At 48.4% G+C, this 17,055-nt stretch overlaps 1 protein-coding gene across 2 annotated transcripts in view; it reads left to right on the plus strand.

Annotated features, from left to right (window-relative positions):
- Nucleotides 1-6,978: 6,978 nt before the first annotated feature.
- Nucleotides 6,979-17,055, plus strand: part of ZNF667 (zinc finger protein 667) — a 55,529-nt gene continuing 45,452 nt past the window's right edge. Inside the window, exons 1-2 of one of the 2 annotated variants that reach the window (XM_073796277.1) lie at nt 6,979-13,050; nt 13,156-13,319. The gene's annotated coding sequence lies outside the window, so the exon portion shown is untranslated. The remainder of the gene's footprint in view (nt 13,051-13,155; nt 13,320-17,055) is intronic. The other variant, XM_073796278.1, reaches the window with a different exon arrangement.

Consider the following 17,055-nt stretch of genomic DNA (forward strand, 5'->3'; position numbering starts at 1 on the left):
AGTGGGGAACATACAGACAGACCCTGGCATATTATCCCAGGGCAAATCCTAAGGGCTTTTTGTTTGTTTGTGTTTTTTGGTGCACCACGCGGCATGCAGGATCTTACTTCCCTGACCAGGGATCGAACACGTGACCCCTGAAGTGGAAGCGCGGAGTCCTAACCACTGGACCGCCAGGGAAGTCCCCTGCTAAGGTTTTCACTACTGTGTTGGGATACAGGTGGAAAGGGCTGATCTGTCATGTGCAGAATCTCTGGAATGTGATTGTTACAGGGGGAACAGTAACTCTTAGGACTGTGGAATTAGGTGCCTTTTGAAAAGTGCCACTAACGCAAAAAGCAGTGGAGACAGTGACCTCAGATGGATTCATCAGGGTTGTAAATGTCACCAAAAACCCGGCCTCTGTTCACTGCTGCCGAATAGAAACACAGAGACAGAACCTGGAGGAGTAGAAAAGAGTAGCTTTATTACTTTGCCAGGCAAAGGGGGCCACAGCAGGCTAAGGCCCTCAAAACTGTGCCTTGATTCCTGGGCAATAGGAAGGGGTCTTATAATTTCAGGGTGGAAAACAGAGCTGTAGATAAGGGTCGGGGCTGATGTGGTCTTCATTCTTCTTTCTTCTGGAGACATTGGGATTATTAGGGCTGGCGTCAGGTGGTTCCGGAACAGGTTCTGGTGGTCCTCAAGGTTATCGTTCCATGATGTTCTTTCTGGAATGAAGAATGCCCACAAAGGAAAGGAGTGCTAGGGAGTGTTGTCTTGGAGGAGTAAACATCAGGTGCACAGTACAACTTTAGCTAGAGGGCAGTCACTATCAGAGTGCAGCTAAGCAAGAAAGGGAAGGGAAGAATTAAAAACGTTTACAGGGGCTTCCCTGGCTGGACATCGAGCCCTGGTCCGGGAAGATCCCACACACCGTGGAGCAACTAAGCCCGTGTGCCACAACTACTGAATCCTGCGTGCCTAGAGCCTGTGCTCCGCAGCAAGATAAGCCACCGCAGTGAGAAGCCCGAGCGCCACAACCACTGAGCCTGCACTCTAGAGCCCACGAGCCACAACTACTGAGCCCGCGTGCCACAACTACTGAAACCTGCGCCCCTAGAGCCCACGCTCTACAATGAGGAGCCACCGCAATGAGAAGCCCGCACACCACAACGAAGAGCAGCCCCCCCCACCCCGTTCCTACTCGCCGCCACTAGAGAAAGCCCGCGCGTAGCAACAAAGACCCAACACAGCCTGAAATAAATAAATAAATTTATTTAAAAAAAAAAAAAAGTCTACAGGAGACCAGTTGGATGGGTGGCAAGAATAAGGGCTGAATAAGGGCTGACATAATGGGGGTGCCTCAACTAGCTTCTGCTACAGCATAAAGGGCAGTGTGGGAGTGATGTCAGCAGGATGGTGAAATAGGAGGCCCTGTCCCCGGATGATAGTAATGTGAGGGCTCTGGAAGCCAGGAAGGCAATTCCAGTCCCCCCATGGACCACGGAATCCAAGTTCAGCCACGTTGGACAGGATGAGAACAGCCTCACCCTGCCCGCATCACCCCTTCCAAAGCTGCCACATCTCAGTGCTGAGCCGCCTACCCCCAGCCCTTCTCACCCAGTGGGGAAAGAGAAAGCAAAGTGAGGGGCTGGCTTCTCCAGCCTTTGAGACCCGCTGCCCGACAGACCTGCTTCTGTCTCCTCAAACACGGAATGTGAGGAAACCCACGTGGCTGTGGCCTGGGGAGAGCTAAGATCAAAGAAATGGGGTAAGGATGGTAGCAACCCGCTCGAGGGTCTCAAGGACCACCTGGGCACCCCCACGGATGGCACAGACCTCATGGACTGGCTTGACCCTGCAGAACCGAGAGAGACACCCGGTCCTGAGGCTGGTCCGTCAGGAGAAGGGAAAGGGGTGAAGCTGGTACCCATCGCCCCAGCACTTTGGGGCAGTGCCCTGGGGAAAGGCTGCTAGTGCTACACACCTGACACAGCCCTGTTGAGGCAGGAGATAGACGGGCCCCAGGCTGAGCAGCTGGACTCTGTCTCCTGTGGACAGATAGTCCAAGATGAAGAGAAGGAGCTGAGCCCTGGTCAGGTAAGACACCGCATATTTCTCATTCTCGAGGTCAAGGAGACCTTCCCGACTACACATGCGCAGAAAGGCTCCTTGGAGGTCAAAAAGCGGGTGATGTCAGCCTACCCATAGGCCTCTTCGCAAGAACCCACCTCGGCTGAGAGATGCACGCGCAGGCAGGGGAGGACCCTGAGGTAAACCAAGTACGGACTCAGAACCAGGCAAAGCAAGATGACTGGCCAGAGGAAACCCGGAAGAAATGCCCCATATAAGTGATTCAAACTACCACAAGGGCGCGACTCTCTCTGGGAGTCCACCCGTGTGTGCCTATTCATATGTACTCTTTTTCCTCCTAATAAACACTTTACTTGTTTCACTACTTTCCGTTTCTTTGTGGAAATTCATTTTCTCCAAAGCCATATGGGCCAGGGCCTCGTCACTGGCCACTGGTCTAGTGACTAGGATTCAGTGCTCTCTCTGGCATGGCCTGACTTCAGCCTGTGGCCAGGATCCGAAATCCTGCTTGGAGCTGCTGCAGGCTGAGGCCACCCGAGATCACTGTGGCATAGAGGGAAGACACACAATCCTAAACATCCCCTCCAGGAGGGACCCCCAGAATCTCCAGCCAGGCTGTCTGCTGGAGGTCCTTCCCTCCTGAAGCCAGTCCATAAAGACTGGAAGAGGTGACTGCTTCCCAAAGTGCAGACATCAACGCAAGGCTACAAAGATCACGAGGAATCAGGGAAACAGGACATCATCGAATGAAGGAAATAAGCCCTAGTGACCGATCCCAGAGAAATGGAGATCTACCAACAGCCTGCTGGAGAATTCAAAGTCATCGTCTTAAAGAAGCTCTGTGAGTTACAGGAGAACAGAGATAGGCAACAAAACGGAATCAGGAAAACAGATTATTTTTCCTTTACAATTTTGTTTATTGAAGATTAAATTTCTATTCAACTTTAAGGTCCGCAACTATAAAGTTTAACTTGAAAAAACAGATTAGTTTTGACATTTAAAATTAGTACAAAAATGATCTGTTAACAACCATAGGTGAACAATATAGAAACAATTGCATCTCAAAAGCATGTTAGGAAAACAGCAGATTTTTTAAAATGAAAAGTTTGGATTTACGTCAGCAAGAAGGGAACAATCTATCATCAACTGGGATAAATCACCATAGACAGGAAATAAATCTAGGCAAGGACAAGTAAAGAATGAGAAATAACAATGTTTCTAAACCTTCCCTCCCCATTCAACTCTTTCCCAAGTCATTCTTCAGTTCCAAGGCCAAGGTGAGCTAATAATGGAAGCTCAGTTTGGATCATGTCTCTGGTTGTACTCTGTTTGTGGGACAGATTAAAACTTGATTCAAAGTGAGCATATCAGAAAACATTGTTCAAAGTGGCATGTTTGTATATTAGATAATTTCCTTGGTGTTGCTCCAGAGAACACTTTGTCTTCCTTAGCTAAGTAATAAATCTCTGTTGACCCCTAGTGTAAAGTGCCCAACATTGAGTTGCCCACGTGAAAAGCAGCTCAGTTACAAATCATCGCTTACAATTCAGAGGAAATATGGGTTTGGTGTTTACATTTGAAACCCAATGGGGACTCCTCTAATCATGACATCTATGTAGGGCATGTCTTTCCCAATCAACTGCTCCACAGTCCTGTGATGCAAAATTTCAGGAGCTCCAAAGGAAGATTCTAACTTTGAATATCGCTAGAGATATAAATGTGAATCTGTACTCTTCTTATGGTTTAAATCATGTGATACAAAACACATTATCTAAATTGCACGAAACTCTCTCAACCCACCTTTTGTGATGTAATGGATGAATGATCAGAATATTCTTATATCACAGTGTATTATATTTTATGAATGTTGTACTCTATTTCTATTTGCTTGTTTACTGTAAGGGTCATTTATTTGACTGTGACCTCCATGACTCTGGAGACTGTTGGGGGGAGGGGAGGGAAATTTCTCCCCTCCCCCTCTTGAGTTCTTGTGGCTGGACTAATAATACAATTGACTCAAGACAGAGTAACAGGAGAAAAAGAAACTAACTTTAATTCAAAGAAATGAGACTTAAGAAGTGGCCAAAGCAGGCAGCTTTTATACTTTTTAGACAAAGAAACAATAAATTTGTGAGGAAATGACAGGACAAAGAATTTTAGGTTTTGGGTGCTCAGTTAGTGAAGAATCTAAACAGAATTAGGTTTAGCTGGTAAATTAAAGAAGTAGTAAGGTTTGCTTATACAGGTCTCTTGGCCCTAAATGCCATCTCTGGTGATAAGGATGTCTCGCGACCTTCTGGTACAGGAAAAGCGCCTTTCACACAGGAGATTTCCTGCTTTCAGGGAAACAGAGGTGGGTCAAAGCATCCCTCTTTCACCAGCTCTTTCTTATGTAACTTGCCTTCAAAATAATCAATATGCCATTGTGAATGAAAAATGCTGCTTGCCATATCAGTCTGCCAAATAAACCATAATTCTCAATTTTAGGTTTTTTCAGTTGACAATATACGTTTGACCAGGGACAGCAATCAGTTAAGTGCTAACTGCTAGTAGTAGTGGTGGTGGTAGAAATAGTAAAAGTCCTAATAATAGTACAGTTAGCTGCTATTTTGATTATCACTACCTAGTCACAGAATTGGGAAACCAAAACTAGTTCTTCACACATTCATTCTTGATACCTACTCCCAGAAACTCACACACTCACAGGGTCATACACACAACCACAAGCCCTGGGTTCCCTCTGCACATACCCTGATATTCTGATTTATAATAAGAAATACGTTCATCACCAGTTCCTGGCACAGAGCTCCCCAAACTCTTGGAATTTCCTTTGTGAGGAGCCGGAACAAGGTGTCTTTTGTTATGTTAATGAATGACTAGTAGGGGGTTGGTTGCCACGGGAACCAACCCAATTACTCAGCAGTTAGAACGTTCAGTTCCACCCCTAGACCTCCAGGGAGGAAAGAGGGCCTAGAGACTGAGTTCAATCACTAACGGCCAATGATTTAAGCAATCATGCCTAAGTAATGAAGCCTCCACAAAAACTCAAAAGGACGCAGTTCAGAGAGCTTCCGGGTTGGTGGAACACGTGGACACACTGGAAGAGCGGTAAGCATGGAAGCTCCGTGCCCCTTCCCACACATATCTTGCCCTATGTATCTCTTCCATCTTTCCACTCCCGAGTTATATCCTTTTATAAAAATTGGTGGGTGATCTAGTAAGTAAAGTAAGTGAACATTTCTCAGTTCTGTGAGTTGCTCTAGCAAACTAATCAAACCCAAGGAGGCGGGGGGCAGTCATTGGAACCTCCGATCTATAGAGGGTCAGTCAGAGCACTCGATACCTGGACTTGTGACTGGCACCTGTGGGGGGTGGGGGCATCTTGGGGACCCAGCCTTTAATTAACCTATGGGAATCTGCCTCTATCACCAGCTAGACAGTGTCAGAGTTGAGTTGAATTGTTAGGACTCCCAGCTGCTTTCAGAAAATTGCTTGATGGTGGGGGGAAAAAAATCCACACACCGGAATTGAAATCAGAATTATACATACACACACACCTCTAAAAACGCAAAGCTGGATCACTACACACACACACTGGTTTCCCATACGCTCATACACAACCACAAAAAGTGGGCCACACGCATACTTGTACAAACGCACACTTCCAGAAATGGTAGCTTCTACACACATTCACTATCTGCGGGTCCACAGACAACTACACAACCACAAAAAATGGGATCTACAGAGTCGGTATTTTAAGCTTTGTGGGCCAATTTCTGTGGCAACTGCTCAGCTCTGCATTGCGCAAAAACAGCCATACATGACACATCGAGGTGCACGAGCACACACATTCAAAGTGAATTTACACACACACGTACACAACCACAAAAACTGGGTTTCTCACACACGCAAAACACAAGGGTACACAACCACAAAAATCCTGTCACACGCGTTCACAAAGGTTCATCCTCACACATACACACAATAACACAACCTGGGCCTCACACACATAAATGCACAATGACCACCCGGGACCCGCAAGCCCAGACCTCAGGGGCGGGCTCACACCTCCCGTCTTCTCTCACAGACTCGCGGTCACCTCACGCACCGCCACAGGAGGTCGCTCGCGTCCCCGCCCGGCCGACGCGCAGCCGCGTCACTACACGAAGCGGAAACGAGTCGCAGGGGCTCCTGGGAGATGTAGTCTGGGGCCTGGAAAGGCGCCGCGCAAAGGACTCTGGGGCTGTTCGTTCAGAGAAGGCGCAAGCGATATCCCACCCCTGGTCTGGAGCAACATCCCTTCGCTCCTCTCCTGGGTCCATTCGTGTCCGGGCCGGACAGATCGGAGCCAGTGCGGGCCTGGATCCCTCAACCTCACGATCCGGGAGTGGCCGTCCTGAACGGCGCCACGTCCCGGAGGCTTCTGGGAAGTGCAGCCTGAGCTCGCAGTGCGCATGCGCGAGCGCGTGCGTTACGGTCCGTGGGTGAGCCTGGCTCCCCAAACCCCTCTGAGCTCCAGGGGCAAAGGGGAGGGTGTTGGGGCTAGAAGCCCCCGGACGGGAACGTGTAGGTGTGGATGCTGGGGAGGCTGGGTTTGGTTGAAGGGATCAAGGAAGGGTCTCAGCACCCGAAAACATCTACGTGATTTTATAAGGACAGCAACAAGTGGGGCCCTGGGAAGCGCTAGGCGGCCCTTGCGCGTGCGCGCGGCGCAGCGTGTTCCGAGGGCTGGTGTAGGGGCGGGGCCTCGGGCGGGCACGCGAGCGGCGATGACCCCAAGAGCGGCTCTGAGTGCGCGAGCGCGCCTGCGTATGCCTGCCTGTAAGTGGGTTGGGGCCTCAGGTCTGTGCCTGTGGAAAGGTCCCGGGAGAGGTGAGTAAGCGCCTGCGCACCGCGTGGCTTTATTTAGGGGCGGGGCCTCGCGCTCTCGTGGACGCCTAGGGGCGGGGCCGCGGCTCGCCGACGTGTCTCGCGCGTGAGGGGGCGGGTCCAGCCAGTGCCGACCGAGGGCCGCGGAGGAGAGTACGCAGGCGCGGGGAGCGCGGGGAGCGCGGGGAGCGCGCCTTGCCTGCGCAGCTGCCGGGGTGGGCGTCGCCGGGACGCGACCCTGGAGGACAGGTTGAGTGTGGCTGTGGGTGTGTGCCCACGGCTGCCTGGAATTTTCCGCCCGTGACCGCCTGTGGGGTTTTGTCTGGTTGTGTGGTGACGGAGTGTGAGGTGAGGGACTGTGTTTGAAGCGTGTGGTGGCGTCGCTGTGTTGTGAGAGGAGAGCGGGTTGTGGCGTTTCTGCGTGTGTCTGTGATGGAGCCAGCCGTGTGGTGACGGGGGCGTGCCTCAGGACCATGTTCGTATTTCACCGCAAGGTCTGTGGTGTTTATGTGAGGAAGAGGTGACTGCGCCTGTGGGAGGGGGGCCAGGAGTGGGTATGTAAGTGTGGCTGTGAGAATTTGTGTTGTTGAAGCGCGTTCGTGTGTGTGTGTGTGTGTGAGACCGACTGATGTAGGTGGCCGTTTATCGCCGTCTGGAGTGGCTGCGTGATTTGACCGGGTGACTGAATGACTGCGCTTCAGTGGCTTTGCGGTTGTGAGTGTGTGGCAGTGTGCGACTGCGCTGTCGAGGTGTATCTCTCCCTGTAAGCGTGGAAGGAGGATCCTTGTGGGGAGGACTCTGAGCGGCTTTACGGGCGTGCAGGCTCCTGGCAAGGAAGTATGTGTGCTGTTGTGGGAGGCTTTCTTTCTCGGTAAAACAGGATAACAACACCCGCGTCAGTTTTGGGAAAATTATATAAATGGCGTAACGTAGTGAAATACTCCGTGCCGAGCTTGGCACTCACCAGGCCCTGTGTAGGTGCTGGGTGTTTGTTGGAGTGCTGGTGGTCGTTTTTCGTTGTCCCCTTGCAGAGGTAGAAGCGCGGTGGTGAACGCTGGAGAAATTTGCATCTCTGAACTTGAGATTGAGCAATGCTTCTCAGAGCTGGGGATCTGACCTCTTCTAGCTGAGAAGCGGTGCCCCAGTAGCCCAGCTGCTCCTTGTTGTCTGTTATTGCATTAGTGCATTTGAAGGGAGGGCAGTGTCTGTCCTGGTCTCTGGGACCTGAGGCTGCGTATGGTTGTGTGTCTGCTTCCTAACCAGTGTAGCTTGGGGGACTCTGGGACTTCTGGTTCCATCACTCAGTAGTTGTGTGACTTTGGGAGAGGTCACTTAAATTTCTGACCCTCAGTTTCACCTGCAAAATGGGGATAATAATAGTACCAATCTTAGGCCTGTGGTGAGCGTTAAGTAGAACAGTGCCTGACACAAGTAAGCAACGAATAAATGCTAATTGCTTTATTATTAACCTAATAACCCCAAGGATTCCACACCCAGAGAATCAAACCCACAGGAAGAAAAGCAAGAAGTGGAGCCTCAGAGAAAAAGTTGCAGGTTAAGAGATAAAGTAATCCTAAAGGCTAAATTGAGCTTAGGTTCAGAATTTTCTAGTCGGGGTCCTAGGAGGGCACGAACAGAGGGTCTTCCTTTATGGAGATATCCCTAGGGAGCCTGTGGTGTCAAGACGCAAGCACTCAGAGTTAATTTCTTTCATTCTGAGAAGCCCACTGGTCAAGACCCAGTGGCAGGGACTGAGGAGGAGTATCTCCTGATAACACAGCGATCTAGAGACATCTCCGTGTCTAGAGCAGGGTTTCTCAGGCTTGGCACTTTGTTTTTTTTAAAATAAATTATTTATTTATTTATTTATTTATCTTTGGCTGCGTTGGGTCTTCGTTGCTGTGCGTGGACTTTCTCTAGTTGCGGCGAGCTGGGGCTTCTGTTTGTTGTGGTAAGCGGGCTTTTCATTGCAGTGGCTTCTCGTTGCGGAGCACGGGCTCTAAGCGCACGGGCTTTCAGTAGTTGTGGCTCATGGGCTTCAGTAGTTGTGGCGCGCGGGCTCTAGAGCGCAGGCTCAGTAGTTGTGGCGCACAGGCTTAGTTGCTCCGCGGCGTGTGGGACCTTCCCGGATCAGGGCTCGAACCCGTGTCCCCTGCATTGGCAGGCAGATTCTTAACCACTGCGCCACCAGGGAAGCCCCAGCCTTGGCACTTTGGATGCTTTGGGGCAGATAATTGAGAGATGGGGGAGAGCTGTCCTATATATTTTCGGATGTTTAGAATTATTCCTGTTTTCTACTCCCCAGATGCCAGTAGCATACCCCTGCTGCCCCAATTTTAACAAGCAGAAGTGTCTCCAGACACAGCCTGGTATCCCCTGGAGAACAAAATCACCCCAGTTGAGAACCACTGGTGTACAGGACCATGATGAGGGCACACCATGAACATTTTCAGGGCGTGAGGGTGGGGAGGAGAGCAAGGGGGCTGGATGAGAGAGGTGATAAAGGGATAATGTTTCTGAGATGAGAAGAAAGGGTGTCCAAAGCCTGCAACATGGGTAGGCTCTGAGAGGCACTCATTCATTGAGCAGTCAGATGCCTGCCATGGGCCAAGCACCTTGCTAGTCAGGATGGACCAGGTTTCTACTCATTGGAGCTTGCATTTAGTAGAGAGATGAAATTAAATTTATAACAGGTGGCAGTAATTATTTTGAAAAGGAAAGCAGGGTGAAGGGATTACAGGGTGACTGTGGGTGCTGTTTTCAGTGTCGACACCCAGGCTTCCCATGGGCATCTCAGTCAACTCCAAAGCCAAGAATGGCCACCATCAGTGACTCCTTGGAATCCTTTGATCAGGGAATCTAAGGATTTGGCTTTTCTCCTCCCCAGTGCTGAGGTCTGGACTCTTAACAGGGAGAGGTCAGATCTCCAGCCCGCGACTGAGGCTTGGAGACTGGAGCAGTAGTTCTAAACTATGGCCTTGCATAGAATTTAGAAATCTTAAAAGATAAAAATAAGACATGCCTGGACTCCATCCCCAGAGATTCTGACTTAATGGTTCTGGCAAGGGGCCCAGCCATCAGTATTTATTAAAAAGCTCCCAAGAGATTCCTGTGTACAAACAGGGTTGAGAGCTACAGCTGTGAGAGTTTGTGGGCTTCTCTGGGGCTTCTCAGAATGAAAGAAATTAATTCTGAGTGCTTTCAGTATCTTATCAAAGGCAGTCCCTACAGCTGCACTTCCCTGCAATAGGGACATTCCTAGCCCCATCCTACAAGTGAGGAAATCAAATCTGTACCTGTGCCAGCAGAGCAAGGGCAGGTCTGGCATTCAGATGCAAAGCTTATGTTTTCTGCTATAGCTGGGCTTGGGTCTTTGGAGAAAGTACCTTTCTATATCCCCGGCCTCTGGGGCTGGCAAGTTCAGGATAGAGGTGATCTTAAAATACTAGATAGGTGGTATAGCAAAAACAAACTCTGGCTGAACGGAAGCAATGTGTGGGTGCATTAATGGCTGGCTTTCAGTTATGTCAGGTCCCACCCCAATTCAACACCCAGCACAGGCCCCCAGGATCACAGGGGTGCTGTGCCCCAAGGGGAGGCATGGCCACTGTCCAGTAACTCTTTATTTTAATTTATTTATTATTATTATTTTTTGGCTGCATTGGGTCTTCGTTGCTGCACGCGGGCTTTCTCTAGCTGCGGCGATCGGGGGCCACTCTTCCTTGTGGTGCACGGGCCCCTCATCGCTGTGGCCTCTCCTGTTGTGGAGTACCGGGCTCCAGGTGTGAGGACCTCAGCAGCTGTAGCAGCGGGCTCTAGAGCGCAGGCTCAGCAGTTGTGGCACACGGGCCCAGTTGCTCCACGGCATGTGGGATCCTCCCGGACCAGGGCACAAACCCGTGTCCCCTGCACTGGCAGGCGGATTCCTAACCATTGTGCCACCAGGGAAGTCCCTCCAGTAACTCTTTAAGCTTGTTCTCATCCAGGTTCTAGCCATCCCTACCTTAGGAGCAGGAATTTAGCCTTGTGCTAAATTGCAAAGCCCCTTCCCACCCTAAGGTATGGGACTCTGGAAGAGAGGCCAGGTTTACAGCGCTGCCCTGACGTGGTGTGGGATCCAGCCTCTTTATTTGTGGTGGTGATGGTGTTTTGAAAAGGTAATTATATATATGATACAGAACGCCAAAGCGTAGATAGATGGGGAAAAGTGAGTTTTGAGTTTCCAAGCCTAGTGACCCAGTTCCCTTCTTCAGGGACAATCGCTGCTACCAACTTCTTTATTTCCCTTCCAGAACTTGTCTGTACCTTTTCAAACTCATGTATTCGTATCCTGTATTTTGTTTTTTCTAAGCATTTTCTCTATATCTTTATTCTCCTCATTACACCATATCTTGGAGATCATTTCACACAGTACATATAGAGCAGATTTCTCAACCTCAGCACAGTTGACACTTTGGACCAGATTGTCCTTTGCTCTGGGTGCTGTCCTGTGCATTATAGGATGTTTAGAAGTATCCCTGGCCTCGACCCATTAGATCCCAGGAACACCTCCCACCCCCAAGTTGGGACAACCATAGATGTCCCAGGCGTTGCAAGTGTCCCCTGGGGGCAAAATTGCCCCCAGTAAAGAACCTCTGAGGTAGTGCTGCCTTGTTCCTTTTAAGAACTACACGGTGTCCCATATGTGCGTGTAACATTCACTGATTTTCTTATTGATGGGCAGTTGTTTCCAATCTCTTGATAGGAGTAGTAATTGTAATAGGGAAGAACCTTTGTATTCTTTTTTTTTTGTTTTTTTTGGCTGCACTGTGAGGCATGTGGCATCTTAGTTCCCCCGACCAGGGGTCGAACCTGTGCCCCTTGCAGTGGAAGTGCAGAGTCCTAACCACTGGACTGCCAGGGAAGTCCCAGAACCTTTGTGTTCTATTACAAGTTAATCACTAAAGGGAGGTTGCTTATAAGCTTGAACTACACATAATGGGTTTCTCTGGGAAACCCTGCCTCCCAGGTAATGAGCATTAAGCTAAAATACCTTTGTTTAGCCCATAGGAAACATCCTGACCAAACCCACCTGTGAATGACTGCAGGAAGGAAGAAATTAACACATCCCCTCAGAAATGTTTGACTTTTTCCCCTCCCTTTTAGTATAAAAAAATCTTGAATTCTAACTCAGGAAAGATGATTCTTTGGGACGTGAGTCATCATCATCTCCGTCTGCTGGCTTTCCGAATAAAGTCACTGTTCCTTGCCCCAACAACTCGTCTCTCGATTTACTGGCCTGTCGTAGGGTGAGCACTGTGAGATTGGCCTCAGTAACATAATGATAATAAAGAAACTAACATTTGTTTAGCACTGGCACTGCTCTAAGTGTGTTACATGTTTTCATTCATTTAATTTTCACCACAGCCCTGTGGAGTCATCATTGTTATTTGCCTCATTTGACTGTTGAGGAAGCTCAGGCCCAAAGAGGACAGGGAGCATGTCTGAGGTCACACAGGTAGTGGGTGGCAGAGTTGGAAGCTGAACCCAGACAGCCTGGCTCCAGATGGATGCCCTTCACTGTAGGACTGTACTGCCTCTTCCTACAAACCCTGTCATTTTACACACATACGAGAACGTCTGAAGACAAATACCAGAAATGAGGTTACTGGGTTAAAGGGTATGTGCACCTTCAGCCTTAAAGATATTGTTGGGCTTCCCTGGTGGCGCCATGGTTGAGAGTCCGCCTGCCGATGCAGGGGACGCGGGTTCGTGCTCTGGTCCGGGAAGATCCCACATGCCGCGGAGCAGCTGGGCCCGTGAGCCATGGCCGCTGAGCCTGCGCATCCGGAGCCTGTGCTCCGCAACGGGAGAGGCCACAACAGTGAGAGGCCCGCGTACCGCAAAAAAAAAAAAAAGATACTGTTAATTTCTCTCCAACCAGCACTGTGTGAGAATTCTTACTTCGGCCCTCTTAGTGTCAGGCTTCCTTGATGATGCGTGGTGTATACTGAATTAAAAAGGAAAAGAAAGGCAAGAAATAACCGTGTGGCTGTTGCTGAAGATATCTCATGTAAACTTTTAACAGCTAAGGGTGAAGCAGGTTTTGTTTACCCCATTGCACAGGTGAGCAAACAGGCTTTGTGTGGTTCTCCCACAGCCAATAATTGGCAGAAGCGAGCTTTGAATCCAGAATTATCTAATATCAAACTGCTGTTCTTTCCTCCCCAGCAGTGCTGAGTCCCTTGGAGAAAATTATTTTGTGGACAAGAATCGTGCTCCTTCAACTTGGGGTGTGTGTCAAGGGCAAACAGCCATGAGAAACCACAGGATGGATGCGTTGCCACTTCCTGGAGCAATCCATTTTACTTGAGGAATCAGAAGAGAAGAATCTGGTAAATGATTTAAAACATGATTTTATATTAACACACAGACTCAGATTTATCATGATGTAGGATGCAGAAAGTTATATGGATGTTTCAGAACAAAACAGAAGATTTCAAGGGTTTTATGTTATGGGGCAGCTGCATTGGGGTATTCTCAGGCCACAGAGCTAGCCATTAACCCTCCTCTACTGTGCAGGGACATTAGTCAGAAGTTCTCAGACGCCACGTGTCAGTGAAGTGCTGGAGCTGGCTTGCCCTGCCTCACATGAACCCATTTTGCACACCTCTCCCCAGTTCCATATTCAGTGACATCAGTTTGATATATTACAGTGGGCCCTGGTGGGAGTATGTACACCGTGGAAATTGGCAGACACTGCAAATTACCCAGCACATCACTGTCCCAAGTTTGAATACAGAGAGAATTCAGGCATCCAGGATTCTTTGTCACCATTTTCTACACAAGGGAAGCCTTGCTCAGCACAGTCAGAATTGAAGGCCAGGCCACTCGGTTTGTCACTGAGCCACAACTCATCAACCTTAGTGTGCTCTGCTCCAAAGCTCCCCAAGTGCTGTGGCACTCTGATATAACAGAGGTACATATCTCGTAACTGCGGTGCCACATTGACACCTCCCGAACCCTGCCAGAGAAGACAGTGCGAGTATTTGCCATGTAGACCCTTATCCTGCTCCAAGAGGACAGACTGTGCTGCATGTGGATGGGGCTTAAATCCAGGCTTCATCACTTAAAGCTCTGAGACGTTGGGCAGGTCTTCTTCCCTCTTTCATCCTCAGAATGGAAACTGGAACCCATGTGGTCAGTTTGCTCTAAAGGTGAAATCATATAATGCATATAAATATCCAGTACAGCTCTCAGTCTCATACTTACTACTTTTATTGATTTTTAAATTTTTATTGGGGTATAGTTGATTTACAATGTTGTGATAGTTTCAGGTGTACAGCAAAGTGAATCAGTTATACATATACATAGATCCACTCTTTTTCAGATTCTTTTCCCATATAGGTCATTACAGAGTATTGAGTAGAGTTCCCTGTGCTGTACAGTAGGTCCTTATTATCTCATACTTATTATTAACTGGAGGACATTGTTGTCACCAGGGGTTGAGCACATTTAACATGCACACACCTGAGGGCTTCCCCAGAGCATGTGAACAGAAGGACAGTAGACTGTTCAGAACAGAAGACTCACAGCCCACAGCACTGGCCACATGCCACACTAATAACAACAATAATGATAAATACAGCTACCATGATAATTGTCTTGTCTGCTCCTCACAGCAGCAGCCCTTCACCTTCCTTTTGCAGACATAAAGGATCAAGGTAAAGACCCAGTAAGGTTCAGTGTCTTGCCCAAGGTCACACAGATACACACAGGAATGTTGGTCAACTCACAGCGTGCAGTGGAGAACAGGAGGAGAAGGCAAAGGCAGATGTAGTAACAATAGAATTAGTTTCCCACGTAATGAAGTGGCACCTACTGCATGTTCAAGAGGCCCCTACCCCAGCTCAGTGGGCCAGGGAGGGCTCTTTGAAGAAGTGATGGTAAAGAAAGTATTTACTACTGGGCCATTTAGTCACTTACGTAGCGAATAGTTAGCCAGCCCCTTCCACGTGCCAGCTCCTGGTCCAGGGCACATGGGGCTTATGCTCAAGTGGTTGGGACAGACTGTAAGCACCAGAAGCAAATCACATAGTGTGTTAGCGAGGAGAACTGTGGAGAAAAGAGAAGTCAGAACTGGGAAAGGGAGAGGTGGGGGGTGATGGATAGGCGGGTCAGGGGTAGGTTGCAGTAATAAATACAATGGTTAGGGTGAGCCTCACAGATAAGGTGAGGTTAGAACAAAGATTGAAGGGAGTGAGGAACTGAGACAGGGGAAAGAGCATTGCAGGCGGGGTCCTGAGGCAGGACTGTGGCAGCTCGTTCAGGGATTGGCAAGGAGGCCAGTGTGAGGAAGGGGAGAATTGTAAGACCTGAATTCATAGCTCATGGGAGGGAAAATAAGGCCAGATACTACATGTAGGCTCTTACCTAATCCTCACAACTCCAGAAGTAGTTCTGTGTTGTCCCCGTTTAACAGGGGAGGAAACTGGCACAGAGAGGCTAAGTAATTTGCCCAAGGTAACACAGCTAATAAAAATAGTCATCAAGCCCAGGTGGTCCAACTTCAGAGTGAGGTGTTTAACACACGCCAGGCCACCCAGCCGCTCCCTGTAACCCAGGTGAAGACAGGGCAGGGCTCCAAGCTCCTTCTGGACCTGTGAGTCTGAGTTAGGCAGGGCTGGTGTCCCATGGCTCCTTTCTGCCCTGTTGGAGTGACCTCATAGGCTAACCTCAGTGATCTCCAACCAGCCCCTTTCATCTGGCCTTAGCGCAACCCTGAGATTCCTCTGAATCATGCATTTTTTTTTAGCACCAGGTCATTGACAAAAGAGAAGAAAAGCCTACTTATAGGGCACATGAATGGGAAGGAGCAAATGGAAGGGTCACTGTATTTGTTTCCCATTGCTTTGGTGACAAATTACCACCAACTTAGTGGCTTCCAACACACCTTCATTCTCCTACGGTTCTGAAGGTCAGATGTCTGAAATGGTTTAGGCAGGGCCATGTTCATTCTGGAGACTCTGGGGAGAATGTGTGACCTTGCCCTTTACAGCTTCTAGATGCCACCTGCATTCCCTTCCTGCATCTTCAAAACTGGTGGCACAGTGTATCCAGACCTTTTTCTCTCTGACTCTGCTTCCATCATCTTCTCTGTCTCTGACCTCCTGCCTCCCTCTCGTAAGGGCCTTATGACCACATTGAGCCCACCTGGATGATCCAGGATCATCTCCCCACCTCAGCATCCTTCATTTCGTCATATCTGCGAAGTCCCCATTTTGGCCTTTTTTAGACCCTGCCCTTTTCCAAAGACAAGAGGGCTTGGAATGACTGCTGTTAGAACTGTTCTCTGTGCTGTGGTTTCAACATAAAATGGTTGCACTCCACCCCACTTTCAGCATGCCAGGAAGCATTTTGGACTGGTTATTAAGTCAGTCAATAATTTTTATTGAGCACCGCTTTGCACAGGGCGTGGTCTCACACATGGGAGGAGAGAGTGAACAAAACAGTTAAGGTGTCTGCTCTCATAGAGCCCAAGTCACATGGGGGAGATGGTACCTGCATAAACGAGCCCTTTTCAGGAAGCCGGGGGTACTGCACAGAAAATGGAGCAGTAGAATGGCATAGACTGTATGCTATGAAGCAGTGCTGTCCTGTAGAAACATAATGCAAGGCAGAATTTTAAATTTTCCAGAAGCCATATTGAAAAAAGTAAACAAATTAATTATTAAAGTTAATTTTAATAATACATTTTGTTTAACTCAATACAGTATATCTGAAATATTACCGTTTTAATTCGTAATCAATATAAACAATTACCAGTGAGATTTTTTTACATTCTTTTTTTCTTTTTTAACTGAGTCTTTAAAGTCAGGTGTGTCTTCTACGTGTATAGTGCACCTCAATCCAGACACTTAATTGATCTGTATTTAAATTTCATAAAATTTACCATTGGAAAAGTAGATTCACACACCCAAGTTGTTCCAAACATACTTAAAAGTTTACAGTAACTGAATTAAGGATCAATTCTTAATTTTAGATTAGTAATAAATTTTAATTCAGTGATTTTAGTATTTATCATTTATTATGGTTTTAATAATAAACAAATTGAAATAAAATTAAACATTT

The sequence above is a fragment of the Tursiops truncatus genome, chromosome 19 (genome assembly GCF_011762595.2).
Source record: "Tursiops truncatus isolate mTurTru1 chromosome 19, mTurTru1.mat.Y, whole genome shotgun sequence".
Classification (NCBI taxonomy): domain Eukaryota; kingdom Metazoa; phylum Chordata; class Mammalia; order Artiodactyla; family Delphinidae; genus Tursiops; species Tursiops truncatus.